This window comes from Bos indicus, chromosome 1 (assembly GCF_029378745.1).
Source record: "Bos indicus isolate NIAB-ARS_2022 breed Sahiwal x Tharparkar chromosome 1, NIAB-ARS_B.indTharparkar_mat_pri_1.0, whole genome shotgun sequence".
Classification (NCBI taxonomy): Eukaryota; Metazoa; Chordata; class Mammalia; order Artiodactyla; family Bovidae; genus Bos; species Bos indicus.
In genome coordinates this window covers 116019128-116035472 of record NC_091760.1, presented here as the reverse complement: position 1 = coordinate 116035472, position 16345 = coordinate 116019128, and the positions used below count along the sequence as shown (strand labels likewise).

Here is a 16345-nt window from a genome sequence, read left to right as displayed (position 1 = left end):
AATACTCAAAATTCTCCAAGCCAGGCTTCAGCAGTACGTGAACCGTGAAATTCCAGATGTTCAAGCTGGTTTTAGAAAAGGCAGAGGAACCAGAGATCAAATTGCCAACATCTGCTGGATCATGGAAAAAGCAAGAGAGTTCCAGAAAAAACATCTGTTTCTGCTTTATTGACTATGCCATAGCCTTTGACTGTGTGGATCACAATAAACTGTGGAAAATTCTGAAAGAGATGGGAATACCAGACCACCTGACCTGCCTTTTGAGAAACTTAATATATAAATTATACCTATAGTCTATATGACACAGAGAGCTTCAAAAAAAGACAGAGAACTTCTTATTAAAAAGATATTTTCCTAGCAACTAATAGATTGAATGTATATTCAGAAATTTTCCTTTAAAGTCTCTACATTTTTGAAGGCAGGATCAAGATGGTGGAGCAGGAAGACTCTGAGCCCACCTCCCCACATGAACACATCAAAGCTACAACTACATATAAAGCAGCTTTGAATGAGAATGACCTAAAGACTCGCTGAACAACTGATCTACAACCAAGGCTACAAGGAAAACCACATGGAGTCTGGTAGGAGGGGAAGAAAAGCAATCTAGGTGGTACCTGCACGCAGAATGGGTGACCCAAAGGAGGGTGAGAACTCACAGGCTCCAGGGTCCTCCCTCAGAGTGAGGGGTTTGAGCAACATATTAGGCACTCTATTCCTGGGGTCTGATACCAGAAGGCAACCCCATTTATCTGATTTGAAAACCAGTGGGGCTTTCCAGATGGCTGTAGGAAACCAAGACCCCACTCTTGGAAAGCACACACAGACTTGATTGCTTCCAGTCCCAGCACAGAGGCAGCAGATTGAAAACTACCTGGTGCTCTGCCTGGTCTGGGTAGCCTAGTGGTAAAGAACTGGTCTGCCAATGCAGGAGACGTAAGAGACGCCAGTTTGATCCCTGGGTCAGAAAGATCCCTGGAGGAGGGGATGGCAACCCATTCCAGTATTCTTGCCTAGAGAATCCATGGACATAGGAGCCCCAAGGGCTACAGTCCAGGGGGTCACGAAGAGTCAGACAAGACTGAGAGACTAACACTTTCACTTTCACTTAGCGACTAAATAACAACAGGGCAATAAAAGATACATGTAGACTTTTTTTTTGTTCCAGAAAGTAAGGAAGTGCTCAAAGAATAATGAAGATATGTTAAGAAGTACACAGTAGGAGGACTTCCCTGGTTTCCAGTGGCTATGACTCCACACTCTCAATGCAGGGGGCCTGGGTTCAATCCCTGATCAGGGAAATAAGATCTCACATGCCACAACAAGAATTCACCACAACCAAGACACGGGTGCAGCCAAATAAATAAATATTAAAAACAAGCAAACAAACACAATAGGAACCTTGAAGGGTAATTACTGGCCAAACTAAGAAAAAGTTGTGCTCTTGACATAAATTTAGATATGGGTCAATGGAACAAATAAAAAGTCCAAAAATACATACACATGGTGAATTGTTTCTTGTGACAATGACACAAGATAATTCAGTGTGGAAAGTATAACCTTCTCAATCAAGATACCAGAACAATTTTATAAATGCAAAAAATAAATAAAATAAAAAGAACCTCAACCCTTACTTCACATACTGTATTAAAAAGAAAGCAATGCAAATGTACAGAGACTTAAATATAGGATCAAAACCTATCAAATTTACAGAAGAAAATATAGGACAAGTTCTTAGTGAACTTCAGTGTAATGATTTTTAAAAATGAACTGCAAAGCATAGTAATCATTTAAAATTGTTGAAAAAGTTGGACTTCATAAAACACTTATTCAACATTTTGAATAGAACTTTTATCTAGAATGTATAAAGCATTCCTACAACTTAATAAGAAGCCAACCAAATGGGAAAAAAATGTGAACAGACTTTATCAATGAAGATACATGGATGCGGAATGAACCATAAATAAAAACCACTATGAGATAACACTACACACTCACTAGAACAGCTAAAAACTTTAAATTTTAACTACTGACCATATTCAAGTATCAGTGAGGATCTGAAGAAGTCAGAACATTTATACACTTCTGGTAGAAATGCAAATTGGTACAGTTACTATGGAAATGAGATTGGTATATTTTTAAAAGTTAATGGGATTCAGCCATTTCACTCCTAGGTATTTACTGCCCCTACATAAAAGCATATGTCCATACAAAGACTTGTATACAGATTTTGTTCACAGCAGCTTTATTTGTAATTGCCTAAAACTGGGAAAAACTCAAATATCCACCAGAAAACGAACGGATAAACAAATGGGGTATAGCCATATAACAGAGCACTGTTCAGCAATAAAAAGAAATGAATTAGCAAAGTATCTACTTAAGTTCTTTTACTTGTACCATTCCTTTAAATAATTTGGTACTCCCCTCACAAAAACTAATGAATTACTGATATAGGCAACAAAATGGATAAACCTCAAAATGTTTATGGTGAGTGAAAAAGAATGCTTAGTGTATAATTTCATTCATATAAAATCCTACAAAATACAAACTTATATCAAAGGATGCAATGAGAACACAATACTATTTCAATGATATTCTTATCAAAAATGCATAATAAAATCCAATCATGAGAAACTATCAGACAAACCCAGAAAGAGATATTCTATTTAAAAAAAAAGAACAAGCTATAGTCTTCAAAAATGCCTTGAAAGGCAAAGAGAGACTTAACTGGGTATATTTTCTATAAAGGCATTATTGAGACAATTTGGATATTCGATTGGGGTATGAGGATTAGATTAGACTCAAGCATCTTGAAGTCTATTAGAAGTTGAGTGGAATCTGATTAGATGTAATAATATACCAAAAAACATTTCTTGGCTTTAATCATGTATTTAAAAATGTGCTGGTTTATAGGAAATGCTAAAATATTAGAGATTATGGGGCCTTCAGGTTGGCCACTTACTCTCAAATGATTCAGGAAAAATGAAATTATTCCTTGTAACATGCTTGCAGTTTTTCTATAAATTTCAACAGATGAATAGATATATAATAATTGTTGGTTACTTCTATCTCATTCTATTGATTTTAATTATATTCAGCAATTTAAAAAGTCCTTTCACATAATTTTCAGATTCTCCTAGTAGAAATTTTCAGATTTCTACCACATTGCTCCTACTTGCTTCTTTTTTTTTTTTAATTAATTTATTTTAATTGGAGGCTAATTACTTTACAATATTGTAGTGGTTTTTGCCACACATTGACATGAGTTAGCCATGGGTGTACATGTGTCCCCCATCCTGAACTCCCCCACTTCTTTCCAAGACTGTATCTTGGTTTTTCAAAACAAGAAGACTTAGGTAGTATAACCACCAAATTAAACTGTGCCCAGACAACAGACGTTTTGAGTCATCCTGAGAAAACAAGGGAAGATGGTCAATTTAGGCTTGTGATGTTGGGGATTACATATTCTCAGTTTCATTCCAGGTCCTGTCTACCTTTTGTCCTCAAAGTTAGTGACACTGTTTAGCTTGCTGTTTTGCTGGCAGTAACAACAACATAATCTGCTCTCTCTGAATTCTTTGAGGGCCACGTGGTCTCTCCTCTATTTGGACCTGCCCCATTTTGGCTTTCACAAGTGTTACAGAAACTTCTGAGACCTGCTTGGCTATGACTCCCATTTGGACCAATCTCATGAGGTTCTTCTTGAAACTACTCAGCTCTGATATTTCCCAGACAAGTTGTCACCACAAGAGAACATGGAGTGACCCAGAAAGCTAAGTATTGTGTCCTTCTCTGTTTTCTTCCTCTCACAAAATCTCTGGACTTTTCTTACATCAGTGAAGACATAGTCTTTTTGTTTTGGACTTTAGCCTCTTGGCTAAACTTTAATAACACACATGGGTACTTTCTCAGTGTTAAAGGAGGAGATCTAAGATTTGATTTTTAGACATGGTCTGATGAACTAAAGGAATTTGGAAATTACTTTCTCTCTCTCTTAAAAAACTCCTTTTGTGATACTTCAAAATCTTGTTTTAAATACCAGATGTTGAATATTAACCCTTGCCTTCTCATTTAAATCTTTCTGTGACAATCCTAATATAACTCTTTTCTTAAGTTAGTCTGAGTAAAGCTCATTGAAGAAAGAAGAAAAAAACAAACACAGTAATATGTTTTCTAGTATTTCTTTCATGATACATTTAAGTTAAATACCTTGTCTTGTTCCATGTAACTACTGGAAGTCCATTAACCTCTTTTAACTTTCCAAGGATTCCTGCTATGTGTGAGGGCTGGATATGTACTTTTGATATTTATCTAATGTTTCTGAATTAAAATTTCTGTTATTGATTCAATCAAAGTTCTCTGACACTCTTGTCTTCTAAACATTGTACTTTCTTCACACTCCAACCCAGACATTGGTCCTGAATCATTATGCAAAGCATCTAATATGATTGTTGTATAATAGACACTTTCTGGTATTTATCTGCAGTTCCATAGTTGCTCTCCTTCTAGCTTTCCAATACTTGTTGGGAAGTCCTTAGCTCTTCTAGCCCCTTCCCCACTGTATCCAAGAATTCAAAACCTTGGGGCTCTTGTTACTTTGTTATTCAAAGAAACTCCTCCCTCTTTTAGCATCAAAAATCTTCCAGTCAGGCAAGTTCTGGAGCTTTCCCTTACCTAATATGTCTTAATAAGATTTCCGCTCCCTCTACCATCCAATGTACAAATCTCCCCCTGGAGGAGCTCTGCCATTCTCCAGCAGAGGTCTACAATCTGGTAGTCCAAGACTTTAATCTGGCTGAGAGACATATTTTATTCCTCTGCAGTTTCTAATCTTCATTTTCACCACTGTATTTTGGAAGCAGATAGTTTACATAGTTTTATGAGACAGAAAAAAGCTTTGCTCCATGATGCATGATACCCAGAGTCATACTCATATCTGATTTTGATGATTTAGATGATGATGTTTGTGATTTATGGACTGATGAAATATAGATGAGATTTTAAACTTGACTTGATGCTAATAGCTTGAGACTTTGGGGCATGTTGGGATGGCATAAATGTCCATGTGGGATGCATGTGAGACTTCAAGACCAGAAGGTAGACTGTGGTGGCCTGAAAAATGACCCTTCCTCCTTCAAAAATAAAAATACCTACATAACAGCCATGAAAACTATGAATGTTAACTTATTTGGGAAAATGGTCTTATCAGATGTAATTAAAATAAGAATCCTGAAAATGAGGAGATAATCCTGAATTTTCTTTGTGGATCCCAAATCCAGTGATTAGTTTCCTTTTGAGGGAAAGGCAGAGATATTTGAGACAGTCAGAAAGGAGGAGATACCAACACAGAGTGGAGAACGCAATGTAAGGACAGAGTCAAAGACTGGAGTGATGTGGCCACAGTCCACGAATTTCAGGATAGCCAACAAAAGCTAGAAGAGAAAAACAAGTTGTCCCTTAGAGCTCTCAGAGGAACTACAGCCCTAGAGATTCAGACTTCTAGACTCCAGAACTATGAGAAGATATAAAGATAAAAAGCAAATCCTTGTTATTCCAGTTGTAAGAATATTTCTGGAGAAAGACTTTGTATTAAGAACAGAATTAGTATATGGGGTTTTAGACTATCCTACCATACTACATAAAAATATTCCTACAAAAAGAAAAAAAAGCCATTTTTATCATAATATGGTTGAAATATAAGTAGAGTTTATTATTGGAACTGACTATTACTGACCAAACTAATTCTCTAAAATTTGAGCAATCTGCTTTTTGCTTTTCATTCAATTTATTCTATAAAAGCTTTAGAAGAGGTTGTTTTGACCAAAATATTATCATATATAGCTAAAATTAATCATGTTAAATATTTGACAGTATATGTAGTTAAGAGGACTTCTTTTTTTCTTTTTTGGTTAATAGCATCTGGTTTTAAATCCTTAGTGAATACTTACTAGCTGTGTGACCTCAGAAAAATTGCCTAATCACTATATGTCTGTATAAAATATTTGATAAATAAGCAACAAAGAAAATTTGAAGCCATTGCTAGACATCTTGAACATACAAAAGTGAGTATCAGAGAGAGAACCAAACTAGTCACCTGTAACAAATATCCTCCAGGATCCACCCAGAAGACATGTGGGGCCAGTCATTGGCTTGCTTAACTAGGGTCTAAAGTATAAAAGTTCCACTGTTTTCTTGGGTAATTTCCATATCCTCTTGGGTTATTTTCACATTCTTAGAAAACTCAGCTACAAATAAAATTGAAGGAGGTTTTTTTTTCTTTTTTTACAAAATAGAAGAAAATCAGGTTCTAGGAAGCTAGTTTTTAAAGAAACACTAGGCAAAGAGATAATGCCAACAGTTAAGAATGATGCCACTTGAGATAAAAAATGGAGAATAAACTTGACATTTCCAGAAGATTTTCCAAGAAACATAAAGCTATGGAAAGGCAAGGAAATTTTGGAAACAGATAGAATGCAGAATCATAGATATAAGATATCAGAGAAGAAAACAGTGTGTACTCCACACAGCAATTAGAGCTCTCAGTGAACCATCACAGATGACAGAATACACTGAAGGAAGAAGAAGAAAGTGAATGCTTATGCCTCAAATTTTTGCATTTAAAATTTAAGGAGGTACTTTTATTTAATCCCTGTAACACTTCTTTAAATAATTAGTATTATCTCTGAAGTCATGCTAATCTGCTGCTGCTGCTGCTAGGTCGCTTCAGTCGTGTCCAACTCTGTGCGACCCCATAGACGGCAGCCCACCAGGCTCCCCCGTCCCTGGGATTCTCCAGGCAAGAACACTGGAGTGGGTTGCCATTTCCTTCTCCAATGCATGAAAGTGAAAAGTGAAAGTGAAGTCGCTCAGTCGTGTCCGACTCTTAGCGACCCGTGGACTGCAGCCTACCAGGCTCCTCCGCCCATGGGATTTTCCAGGCAAGAGTACATGCTAATCTATCTCACCTCAAAATCTGTGATCTTTCCAGGCAATTTAAAAGGAGGGCAGGTGTCCTCCAGTCCCTAAGCTTGAGCTGTGAACTACACCCAGACTGTTAGGAACAAACTCTGGAAGAATTTTCAAAAAAGCATCAAGATAAGAAAAGCCTTTTAACCCTATGGTTACTAGCTCTGGTCATTTCAGTTTTTTGGAAGCAAGGAAGGAAATATCAATCACCTTAAGTCCTCTAAAATTATCTTCATGATTAGGATAATACTTCATGCATATTTGTGTGCTAAGTCGCTTCAGTCATGTCTGACTCTGTGCAACCCTATGGACTGCAGCCTGCAAGACTCCTCTGTCCATGGGATTCTCCAGGCAAGAATACTGGAATGGGTTGCCAAGCCCTCAGGGATCTTACTGACCCAGAGACTGAACCTGTGTCTCTGGCATCTCCGGCACTGACAGATGGGTTCTTTACCACTAGCGCACCTGGTAAGCCCATAAAACTTTATAATGTTCCATAAAAAAAAGAAAATGATGTCTTTCCAGATGGGTAAGTCAGTTTCGGATTCTAGAAACTGTATTAGAGAGGTCCTCTAAATAACCATGTTAGAACCCAGGTTCTCAAGAAAGGTGAAGTGGTGAAAACTTTGAAGCCAGAGATAATTTCAGAGGAAATAATGATCATGGTTTGGTTCTGTTTTGAAGTAAAAATACTTCAATAGAGAATCTAGTGTAAACCACAAAAGAAACCTTAATTTTTGAATTTAAGTAGACAGTTTGCATAATATAGATAAGCATCTTGGTTTTTTTCTTGGCTTGTTTTGCTTTTACTTTTTAGTCAAAGGTGTATTGCTGACATTTACAAATAATAGGTCTTTGGGATGTTCGATTGTTTAGAAATTTTAAAGTGACTATGTATTGTTTTTGCTGGGTTTTGGTTTTCTGGATTTTTTTGTTTGTTTATTTTTTTACTATTTTTCATCACAGATAAATGCATACAGGTATATGAGTGAGATCAAGGTCTACAGCTCCTTTGGTAAAATTTCTTCACCTGTGTCCAGTAACAGTATATTAATATCACAACTGTCATAAATTTTATAAAAGAGCACTGAATGGTCCTAGAGAGGTGTGAGTAAGAGTACTCTGTGGCAATCAAGGAAAGGGAAAGCTTTTTTTTTTTTTTTTTTCAAAAATGAGACTAGCGCTGAAGTCTGAAAGACAAACACTAATAAATCAGGTGAAACTTTGATGGAAAGCATTCCAGGCAAAGGAAAATCCATGTCCAATATTTTGCAAGAGTATGACATTTTGGGGGAACTGAATAAGGCCAGTGAGGCTGAGGTGTCAAACTTCTGCAGGTGAGGAGAAGTGGCAACTGAGTCACAGGGGGTCTGTTTAGCCACGTGCGTTTGTGCATGCTGAGTCAAATCCAACCCTTTGTGATACCCTGAACTATATAGCCCACCAGGCTCCTCTGTCCATGGGATTTTCCAGGCAAGAATACTGGAGTGGGTTGCTATTTCCTCTTCCAGGGAATCTTCCTAACCCAGGGATCTACCCTGCATCTCCTGAGTTTCTCGTGCATTGCAGGTGGATTCTTTACCACTGAGCCACCTGGGAAGCCTTTGTAATCTATAGGAAGCAATTATGTCAAACAATTATAGCAAGATGAGGAAGAACAATACCTGAGTTTACCTAAAGCCTTATGAAGGCTACCTAGCAATTTCTTTTGCTATTTCTGCTGCAGTTGATCTCTAGAGAATTATTTCACTGCAACTACCTATTATACAAGTTTCATCAGTTATATATTAACCAAAGTTGTAAGAAATTACAAGAAACTTTTTCCTTAAATTCTTTTTCTATTTCTATAGTGTGTATATGATTTTTATTACTTCTTATATATAGGAATTAGGAGAGTTGAAACTATATAAATGACAGAATTCTAGTATAATATTTTTGTCAATAAGTCTGTCAAAGTCTTTTATATATGAACTTGATGAATTAGTCCTTGTTTTTAAAACTTGAAGAAATTTGGGGGAAAGGATGGATTATAAGTACCCAAATATTCATTATTGTATGTTGGTAATATCTACAATTTTTATGGTACTTTCTTTCCTTCCATTCACCCAAGAAATTTTAATTGAACTCTGATGATGTCCCTAATACTATGATAGGTATTGAACATCACACTGTGACTAGAAAGCAATGCCAGATAAAATGTAGGATTCCCAGTTAAATTTGAATATTAGATAAATAACATGTACATGTGTGGGTGTTAGGTTGCTTTAGTCATGTCTGACTCTTTGTGACCCTGTGGACTATAACCCACAAGGCTCCTCTCCCTACGGAATTCTCCCAGCAAGAATATTGGAGTGGGTTGCCATTTCCTTCTCCAGGGGATTTTCCCTACCCAGGGATGGAACCCAGGTCTCCTGTATTGCAGGCAGATTCTTTACCACTGAGCCACCAGGAAAGTCCAGATAAACAACATATACCAAAAATTATTGTTTATCTGAAATTCAAATAAACAAGAATCCTGTAATCTCTTTAAATTTCATTATATTTATTTATGCTTGCATGTTAAATATGACGGCCCTGGTAAAACTAAAGACTGTTCCTGATATGTTATAATTTAAAGTCCATTGAGCGAGGCAGATACCAATCAAATAATCTTTCAGGTAAACAAAAGTTATAACTGAGATAAGTATTCCCAAGGATAGGTCTAGAGGTATAGAAGGAGAAAGTAACTGAATAAGAAACCTGGCCAGGAAGGGGCCACCAGGGAAGACTTCAGTGCGTAAGAGACAGTGGGCCAGAGACACCGGGGAAAATGAAACAGAGATGCTCTAATACTTTCTTGACAGTTTCATATTAAAGGGGAAGTGACTCTAACTTTTATGGTATAAGTAGTAGCAAGCCTACTGCACACTCTGATGAAGAAACAAATCCTTGTATTTTAGGGGTGACCCAGTGTCTTTCCTTTTTGGCATATGACCGATAATTAAGCCAGAGGCTCCAAGTGTTAGCCCAATAAATATAGGTGGAACAGAAGAGTTTGATTTCTATACCCACTTCCTGAAACTCTGGGCATTTTCTGAGATCAGAGAAGAGAGGTTGCTTGTCCCATCAGGCCTCTGACTCTTGCTCCTGCCAGAAGTAGAGGGAAACATGCCTGGTTTGCAGTAGGAGGGGAAACTATTAGGCACAGGCTGGTGGGAAAGAAAAATCTGTGATGCACTCACATGGGAGCTGCCAGACAGGAGTGTTGCAAGTGACCACACCCAGCAGTGCCTCAGGCAGAATTTAGGTTCTCAGACTTTGCCAAAGGCCCAGTTTGTGATTCCTCCCTGCTTTCCAAATTTCTCTTTGCATGCAGTTACAAAAAAATGATCTTGTATAGTTTGAATTAATTATTCAGCTTTTGAATATGATCATTGTTCATCATCATAATGAGAACAATCCTGCCTCAGGTTTATATATTTATTCCCATATATTCGGGCACCTTTAATTATCTTATTTATCTTTATGATGTCTGCTAAATAAAAGGAGGAGTGACGGTTATTACACCAATTTTTATGGATACGGGAACCTAAGCATAGTCTCTCTAGGTGAGTTGCCCGATCCACAGCAGCCTCCACTGTTGACCTCTTTTCCTCACTTTGTCTGGAGCTAGATCAAGCTAGTTAGAAGTGCAAAGCACAAATTGACTGAAAAATAATTATCTTGAAAAAATATTAATAAATATGCTATGCTATGCTATGCTATGCTAAGTCACTTCAGTCGTGTCCGACTCTGTGCGATCCCATAGACGGCAGCCCACCAGGCTCCCCCGTCCCTGGGATTCTCCAGGCAAGAACACTGGAATGGGTTGCCATTTCCTTCTCCAGTGCATGAAAGTGAAAAGTGAAAGTGAAGTCGCTCAGTCGTGTCAGACTCTTAGCGACCCCATGGACTGCAGCCTACCAGGCTCCTCCGTCCATGGGATTTTCCAGGCAAGAATACTGGAGTGGGGTGCCATTGCCTTCTCTGATTAATAAATATAAATAATGTTAAATCACAATGCACTTACTTGATTAGTTAAAACTTATCAATAATAAACTGGCATAGATAACAATGTCAAAAATGCTACCTGTTAAATTATAAAATTATTTGATTCCATGATTTTATTATCATCGTGAACAGCATTTTTAGTGACTGCAACATTTGAAATTTCCAAAGTAGCATATGCTCTAAATTTCTCTATTATGTGTATTAGAAAGCTGTAAATGTGGGAATATTTAAACTTTTTCCCTAAAATCATGAAGTGTTTTTGAATTATAATAGAATAGTGTATCCTTTCATAAAAACCAATGGTTATGGGGGATGGGGATTGAAGAAATCTGTGCTTTTAATATCTCAACCTCTGTATAGCACTTCATTATCTGATTAACAATATTTTTCAAAATTAGTCCATATCTTACCTTAATGTAATACACATTTGACTCTAAATGGGTATAAATATCAAACATATAAAGGATCTACAGGTTTTGTAGTTCTATAAAGCTTTATTTTTTTAAGGCACTATTTTCCTAGGAAAGTTTTAGAAACCAGAATACATGTGTTTTTTGAAAGAGCCAGCTTTTGTTTACTCAACTTTACAAAAGCTAGAGAATGCCTGCCTATAACTAGAATCTACTGTTGAAATCCTGGCTTTGTGTCTTGTTTTCTATCTTGTTTGTGTGAAAAGTGGACAGGCAAATTTCAAAAAAGAATGATTATTTCCAGATCAGACCACAAAAATGATTTTTTTTTCAAATTGCATATGTTCTATGGCACTGCCTTGGATATTGTAGAACAGAAAGGGCTCCAGATTCTCCTTTATCCCTCTCTTCAATCAAAGCAGTCATAGGGTTGGCAAAGAGTCGGACACGACTGAAACAGCAGGCATGCATACATGTGATTGATAAGAATGTGGTGTTTTATGGACTGAGGTTTTTTAAAGGAAGGAAGTAAAGAAAGAGAGGAAGGTAAGAAGGAAAGAAGGGTGGAAGGAAGTATATTCATCTGCATGTGTGATATGCCCACCAAAGTTTGAAATTAATTACCTGAACTTTGAGGAAGAAACGGCAATCCACTCCAGTACTCTCACCTGGGAAATCCCATGGACAGAGGAGCCTGGCAGGATATAGTCCATAGGATCACAAAGAGTTGGATATGACTGAAGCTATTTAACCCAGCCCACATGCCATCTTTGCAGACAACAGAATTCCCTCCTCAATAGCACTATATGGAAGATGAAGGGCACTTCTGCCCAAACTTTGTACCAAGCTCCAGGATGCCAGAGACTATTTCCAATGAAACCTTACCACAGTCCTATGACAGTGGTATATTAGTTCTACTTTGCTGATGAGAAATCTAATATTCAGAGAGATACTGAAAGAAAGGGATCTTCCAACTAAGCCAAAAAAAAAAAAAGGCTTTATAATGCTTTCCCATTGCCTACATGGGTCTGTCAGACAGATTTCATACTGAGAAACATGGAGGGGTATTTAGAAGAACAGTGAAACGTCTTTGGAAGCAAAAAATGACCTGATGGCAGCCTTCTGGGTTGAGGTGCATAGAATGACTATTTAGATGAATGGTGGTGGCTAAGGAAAGTGCAGAAGGCAGAACATTTTAAAGGAATTTGAGAAATTGCTGTAAGCTTCTCCTTTTACCCAATTCAACCCTACCCCAGTACCCACCCACCACATGTAGGCTTGACAAACTATTGGTCAGTGCCTAAGCCAATATCTACCTACTTCCCAATTTCATGCGGAGCTGGTGCTGGGATACTCTTGAAATCTGGTTTATATGGACTGCACGTCTGCACCAGTACTTGATTTCCAAACTCTGCCTAATTTCATTACTTTCATATGCTTTCATTTCCCAAAGTTCTTAGGACTCAAAAAAGTCCTTTTGTGATTTGTCCTGTTGCTATGTGTTTTCTTACTGTTGTTATTGCTTCACTTGAACATTTTCTTAGTCTTAGCAAAGTTAAACTTCCTGTTGTTGTTCATTTGCTCAGTCGTATCTGACTCTTTGCAATCCCATTGTCTGCAGCGCACCAGGCTTCCCTGTCCTTCACCATCTCCCAGAGTTTGAAGTTCTATTATGCTCCTTTTTGCATTGCAAGAAGGAAAGATCATTTAAATCATATTTTAGTGCAGACTCACTGTTGACTCTTTATAATAATCACATTCTCAGCAATCAACAGTGGTGTCACATTTCAAAAGCTTTGGAATTATTTTGCTTGTTATGATTCAGATTCACTTTTTTGGAATCTTATCTAAAGTTAAACCACTTCCATTATAGAGCAGTCTTGGAATCTGGCATAGTTAACACTATCTTCTTTCTTTTATTGTTTAAACTTACTATAAAAGAACTAACAAAGAAAGTGACTAGATTCTGAATAATTAGTTTCTTCTAAGACATCACTGGTGGCTCAGTGGTAAAAAAAAAAAAAAAAAAAAAAATTCGCTTGCCAATGCAGGAGATGTGAGTTAGATCTCTTGGTCTTGAAGATCCCCTGGAGGAGGGCATGGCAACCCACTCCAGTATTCTTATCTGGAGAATTCCATGGACAGAGGAGTCTGGCAGGCTGCAGTCCATAGGGTCATAAAAAGTCAGACGCCACTGAGCCCTGACCACTGAAGACATCATTACCTGTGAAGAATAATATTTTAGATGTTCTTACTAGTCCCTAATGCATTATTTCTGAACAGAAGTACTGGAATAATAATGCTTACCAAATCCCAATTTTGTTTTACCTGAAGAAACTAATTTTTTCTTTTAATTTTTTAATCATCCATGATTGATGTCTGTTTTTTTCCTAATTACTCTCATTATAGCACTTACATTCAGAACATTTTAATCATGCTAGGAACCATTAGAATCTAGAGGGGGGAAATTGGCTTTTAACAGAGCATCACCTGACATTCCATAAAGATGTCTTGAAACATTAATTCCTGCAATGGAACAGAACCCATTGCAGCACTGGTGTCTGGAATAATTCTTTCCACCAGACCTGCAGATCACTAACAGTAGAGGCCTCTCTCACACACAAGTATCTATTTAGCTAGGTTAGTTTTTTACCTCCTTTTTTCAACTCAAACAAATTTTGTAGGAATTTGTTGTGTATCACACTTTATCTCATAAACAAAGTGCTATATTTTTGGACCAACAGCAAAGAGGCTATTAAAACATTTGAAACATATGCTGTAGACATCTGAACACATTCTGAAGTTGTAAGATATGCATTTCTTGTCGAGTATATGATGCTACCCTACCACATATACACACTCTAAAAATGACCCTGTAAATCTTAATATTTTACTCTGTTGCATTGACTTTTATCATGGATGTCTTCTCTGTCTGAGAACAAAACAAATTAATGAAATAGATATTCTCATTTCACATAAAATCACAGTGTCGGGTGAGTTCTGTTCTGTCTTGTTGCAACAAAAATTTGAAGCGACAGATGGAGCAGCATTACAGCCCTTGGATGGACCAGTGTTACAGCTCTTGGATGGGCCAGCATTACAGCTCCATGTTACAGTTCAGTTTTATTTAGAAAGTAAAGAAAAATACATCCTCAAGGCAGGAGGAAGTGCCGACCCAAAAGACCGAAGAGAAGAGAGGCCCCCCCGCCCCCAGACCAATTTTGTCTCCTCTTTTTATGTTTTCTCACCTCCCCCTGGGCCTGCCCTATGTAAATTGGGCTATCCAGGAGTGCTGTTTGTTTTACCTGAGGTCTTCACTCTGGTCCTCCGACCTTTCTTTGTTCTATTTTTGCGGGCTTTTCCCTCCCTTATCTTTTAGCCACTGCAACTCTGGACTCCTTTTTCCTATTCTAACTACCTAACAATAGTGGTAAGGTGAATCATCATGCAAAGATATTATTTATAAGACTTCTGATTTGTTCAGATGAATGGATTCCAAATAATAAGAGTAGTCATGAAAATAATATTAATTAATATTCTGAAGCCCAAAGAGAATTTACTTGGGTGTTTAAAAAATTAAAACAATGCTCTGTATTATACTTCTGTATCTGTTGGGTTTAGTTTTCACCAAAAGTGTCTACCACAGTCCACTCTTGTATCTTAGTTTAGTGACTTGGAATAGGAAGAAGGTGAAAGTAGTGGGAGATGAGAACAACACTGGCAAGAAATTTTTAAATCTAATAGATAGAAACCTTTTAATTTTGAAAATCATGCTCAAGATCAGAATGTTTTCATTGTGAAAAAAAGAAACAACTTTGGTCAAGCTTTGTATGGCATTCAATATATTTCCATGATGCAGTTTGTTTCAGGGCAACTTTATTGTTTGTTTTTATTTTAGTTTTTGGTTCCTGATACTTAAATTTTTGAACCTAGGATTGCATATTGAATCTCAACAGTGTTAAACCATAAGATTTGGAGAAAATGTCAAGAGTAATCCAGTTCAGGTAGTTACTAAGATGGTTGCCTCTTTGCTAATAGACTATCCAGACACTGAAGTTTAACGTAATTCCTATTGTGCAATTGCAGAAGGAAATGGCAACCCTCTCCAGTATTCTTGCCTGGAGAATCCCGCAGACAGAGGAGCCTGGCAGACCACAGTCCACGGGGTCACAAAGATTTGGGCACAACTGAGCAACTGAGCGCAGGCGTGCAATTATACAACTAGAAATCATTCATTGCCTAACAATTACATCCTGATGTCATGTCATAGCAAAGGTAAGGATACAAACTACAAATTGTCAAAGAGATTGAAAAACTTTAGCTAAAAATCACCATTATACATTCCAGCGCAGCAAGATAAACTTGGATATTGAAATATTCAATAGTGGAGCAGCATCAAAAACACCTTTAATAGCCCCCTAACACAGACCATTATTTTCGATTTCTCCATTGCCCTGTCTTTGCTGCCAATATTCCACCACTTAGTCAAGGTCATAAAATAAAGGGTTAATTCCAACCTTTGCTCAGTCTCCTAAGCAAGCAGGCACCTTTCTTTCTCAGCTGTTTCCAAATTAGTCGATCTCTATCACTTCTTTCTAAGGGCATTTGAATAGGTTAGTTGTGTTTCCTGTGTATACTCCTTTTCACCACGGGAAAAATATTACTTGCTGATGCTGCATTGATATTTCCAATGGATAGATAGATAGGTAGGTAGGTAAGTAAGAAGGTAGATAGATAGATAAATGATAGTGATGAAATTCAGAGAAGATTGCCCCAAGACATGCTGCTCTAACTTGTGGATTATTTTGAGCTGAAACAATCAAAGCCCAAAAGACTCTGGAAGAAACTTTGAACTTCCTCCTTATTGCCTAAAAGAATTTAAGATAGGAGGCCTGCCCCAGAAGGAGCTATCATTGGAGATAACTAAGTATGAATTAGGTGTG

General features: G+C 37.4%; 1 long non-coding RNA gene across 3 annotated transcripts in view; it reads left to right on the top strand.

Moving 5' to 3' along the window:
• LOC139184094 (uncharacterized) overlaps positions 1-16345 on the top strand; it is a 63904-nt gene that overhangs the window by 34955 nt on the left and 12604 nt on the right. For 2 of the 3 annotated variants that reach the window (XR_011567558.1, XR_011567555.1), the window contains exon 3: positions 7281-7431. The exons of the other annotated variant lie outside the window; for it this stretch is intronic. This is a non-coding gene — a long non-coding RNA (uncharacterized lncRNA). The remainder of the gene's footprint in view (positions 1-7280; positions 7432-16345) is intronic. 3 annotated transcript variants of the gene reach the window in all.